At 61.3% G+C, this 4,017-nt stretch overlaps 1 long non-coding RNA gene across 1 annotated transcript; it reads left to right on the top strand.

Annotated features, from left to right (window-relative positions):
* Positions 1-921: 921 nt before the first annotated feature.
* On the top strand, positions 922-4,017 carry LOC116570473. Its single transcript, XR_004277440.1, has 3 exons — positions 922-3,002; positions 3,551-3,729; positions 3,981-4,017. It is a non-coding gene; the product is annotated as an uncharacterized LOC116570473 (long non-coding RNA).

The raw sequence follows: 4,017 nt of genomic DNA, 5'->3' as shown, positions 1-4,017 counted from the left end.
CAGCACGCCGAGGCCTGGGAACCCATGCTGTCCAGGGACTTAAACTCCTGCCCTCTTGGTGTTGGTGTTCTCAAGACATGGTTTCTGTCTTGGAGTCGAAAGTGGCTGCTCCAGCCCCAGCCGTCACCCCCACACTCCAGCAAGAGGAAGCTCAAGCCTTTCCATTTAAGGACCTGGACCTCTGTTCCCACGTTGGTCTCCGTCCCTGCAAGCTTCGTCACATGACCAGCCTGGCTGCAGAAAAGCGCGGAAACGTCGTCCTCCTCTGGAGAGCCATGTGTCCCACGGAGCTGGGACCCCGTAGTCTTGGGCACAAGTCACAGGAAAAACGGAGAAATGGAGACTTGGGCCCCTGGACACATCACCCTTCCAGTAGCCTATCCCCCTGCCCCAGGCCCCAAGTGGCCTTGGACTGAGGTCAGGGGTCATGTCATCCCCTTCAGACAGGCATTCTGGGAGGGGCGGAGAATAGGGGCCCAGCACATGCTGGGGACCGTCAGGCCTGGGGAAGGCGATGTCCGCACAGAGACCTAGAGGAGGAGCGCGGGGGTGGGGCCAGGGAGGATCGGGCTTCCAGGCAGAGGAACAGAGTGCGCGGAGGCCGGAGGCAGCCGCTTGGACCAGTAATGGAACTGTACGCATTCCAGCAGGGTGTGGAGGGGGAGGGCTCCGCTGGCAGCAGTGTCCTGAGGAGGCTTGGTGGGAAGTCTGGACGCGGAACTTCAGCCGAGGGAGCCTAGGATTCCGTGGAAACCTGCCCGGACCAAGGGCCAGTGCCCCAGAGGGCTCCCTCTGGCTAGGAAAAGAGGCTGGAGCACAGGGTTTTGCCTGAGGGCCGCTGGTAGCCCAGGGCCCCTCCCCAGCAGGGCTGTGCATTCTACGCATGCAGAGAAGGGACACTCTTTCAGTGCCTGGGGCGGGGGGGGGGGGGGGGTGTGCTTCCAGAGAGAAGAGGACGCTTGGGAGATCTCGTGACAGTAGGGGCAGCTCTCCAGGCCAGCGGGATGTGTGCAGGGGTTGGGGGGTCGGGAAGGACAGGCTGGATACTGTCAGCAGCGGAGGGCCACCTCCCCAGGCACCTGGGGCCATCTCTGTCTGCCCGGGGACAGCTGGAGCCGGAGTCACAGGGCTCCGGGACGACAACCCCACTGTGTCCCCTCCTCTCAGAAGGGCGCCGGCTGGGACGCGGGGCCCGCCCAGGCAATCCAGGGTGCCCTCCCCGGAGATCCTTGGTCATCTCTGCGAAGGTCACCAGTAAGGTCACACCCCTAGGGGGACATAACTGCGGTGTGGGAGCATCATTCCTCCCACTACAGGGACAAAAACGAATTGCAAAGCCAAGCCACGTGTGTAGAATGAGACTGTTGGTTCGTCACGAGCCTGTGTGTCGTTAGTAAATGTGCGTGTGCACGTGTGTGTGCGTGCACACTAGAACACACGTGCACTTGCCCACCCTGGCTAAGGACAGGCCACGAGAAGGTGGCCAACAGCCGTGACTCCTTCAGGGGATGCGGAGGGCTGCTGTCCCGTCTGGAGTAACACACGCCCTGATTCGGTATTTCTAAATGATCATACCTTGCTTGTGTACTTCAGAGGGGGGCAGGCGGAGGGAGGAAGGGCCACCCCCGGCTCGGCTGAGGGTCTCGCAGCTCAGCGTGTGGTGGCCCTCGGGTCCAGCTCTGTCCACGACGGCGGCGCCTTCCAGACCTCACGCTGGCAGAGACGGCGTTCGGTGACCAGTGACCAGTGACGGGGCAGAACACCATGTGACCGAGACAGATGGACGAGAATAGGCATGACCGTGACTATTTCCACAGCGATGACTTTGGTATCGCCTGGGGATAGACTGGCAAACGTCCATGTGATTGTGGGATTTTTTTAGGGGCATGCGTGTGTGTCAGCCCTGCGCCCTGCGCAAACCCTGTCATCATTGTTGCTGATCGCAACTGTTCTTACTTTTGGTTACTGGGGCTGGATCCTGTCCCCAAATGGACGTGTTGAAGTTCTGACCATCCCCGTGGGATGCTGTTAGGAGGGGGTCCTTGGGGCTGGTGGGGTTAGTGCCCTTGTGAGCAGAGACCCGAGTTCTCCCCACCCTCCGTCTCTGTCTGTCTCCCCACCTACCTCCACCTGCGAGGGCACAGCGAGATGGTGGCCCCACAGCAGGCCAAGAGAGCTCTCCCCGGGAGCCCACCCCAATCCCATGACCTGACTCCAGACCCTGAGGTGTGCGTGCCCGGGGCCTGAGCCACGAGGCTGGGTTGTTCTGGGCGGCCTGACCTTGGCCAGCGGCGCACCGGCCTCTCTCGACAGAATCCGAGTCCTCTGGGCCCTTCCTGGGGGCTTGCTGGTCCGAGCGAAGTTTTAAGTGTGTTTTCACCTTGATGGTCCATAAAAGAACTTGTCCGGTCGTGGTAACAAAAAAAAGCTTCCCTCCGACCCCAGACAGACTAGTTTCCGCCCAGCATCTTGGGTTTCTCAAGGGGCTTCGTGCTGGGCTGTGGCCCTGGGGGGTGGGGGGTGGGGGTCCCAGGGCAGACCCGCAGGGCCCCGGAAGATGGGCTTCTCCTATAGAAGGGGCTTGGTCAGTCTGAGCGCCCACTTCATGGGCTGCCCCAGGTTCTATTGCCTGAACGGACCCTAATTTACGGAACCCGTTGCCTCTTGACGGGCATGTAGGGGGGTCTGAGCATTCTACCTCCTGAGCGAGGCTGGGTGAGTGGCCTCCTGGCTGAATCCATACCGATTCCGCAATTATTCACTAGAGGACAGGTCCCTGCCGGTGACATTCTGGGTCAAAGGCTTTATCTCCCTGGCTTCAGTGATAAACAGTCTGCAGAGCCCCAAGCCGCCCCACTGGGGCCCTAGCTAGTCCTGGGGGCGTCCAGCTGGCTGCTCCCCGCCCCCACGCCCACCCTGTTCTTCGTTCAGTCCCAGAATGCATCTGCTCTCGCCTGCCTCTGAGCTTTTATGGATACTGTTCCCTCCGCAGGGACTTCCAGGTACCTCCCACCCCCATCCAACAGAGGCCCTTCTGGTCTGACAGGTCGCTGGGCCCCCTGGATGCTGGGACTCCCTGCAGACCTGCCTCACCCCCACCCACGTCGGGGTCTCCATGGGACTCCGCGTTCCCTGTGCCCAGGGCCGTGTCTGCCTCTGTCCCAGACCTCTTTAGACCTTGGGAGCTCTGGACCTCCAAGACTGACCTCCTCCACCCAGGAGAAACTCCTGCAACACTGGGGGCTGGGGGAGGGGCCGGTTTAGAGAGGGAGGGGGAGGGGGAAGGGGAGACGGAGGGAGGAAGCCTGGAAGCCGTGGGGGGCACGGGGGTGTGGGGGGCGGCATCAGAGCGGGGCTGAAGGCTGGCACGGCCGCCTGTGGCCCTGAGGGGTTGCTCACCGCCCCTGAGACCCAGCTTGGCCACCTGTAAGTCAGGGAGGAAGAGTCTCTTTCAGAGCTCCTGCGAGAGCCCGTCGGGGCCCTATGCCAGGTTCTCACGGGCTCTGAGCGCGCAGTCTCTGGGGCGTTACATTCCCACCCCGGCCTCAAGCTCGAGATCGGTGGTGGCCCCCCGAGGCCCCTGCTCTGGGCAAGCCGACACCCACGTCGTAAGGACCCTCCAGCAGCCCCGCAGTCCAAGCGTCCAGGGGCCCCGCAGCCGGCACCAGCATGGGAATCCCCCAGCCCCAGCAAAGAGGACCACATGCCTGGCTGACATTTTGACACAAGGTCAGAGTGACCCCGAGTCAAAAACCACATCACCATGCTGCTCCTGAATTCTGGACCATAGAACCGTTCAGGGCTTTAAGCTGCTCTAGCTTGGGGTCACGCAGCGGCGGGTAAGGGTTACAGGACAGTTTTAGAATCGGACGTGCAGAAAAGCATCTTCCATGGGGAGAACGTCCTGAGAAACAGAAAAGCAAGGGACAGAGAGTCCAGGAGGCATTTTATCTTATTTTCTCTAATTTACTTGTTTTTAGAGAGGGTCAGGAGAGAGGCAGGGGGAGAGAATAAGAG

Source organism: Mustela erminea, chromosome 12, assembly GCF_009829155.1.
Source record: "Mustela erminea isolate mMusErm1 chromosome 12, mMusErm1.Pri, whole genome shotgun sequence".
In the NCBI taxonomy this organism is placed as follows: Eukaryota; Metazoa; Chordata; class Mammalia; order Carnivora; family Mustelidae; genus Mustela; species Mustela erminea.
The sequence above is the reverse complement of the archived record's forward strand: the minus strand, read 5'-3'. Positions and strand labels throughout refer to the sequence as shown.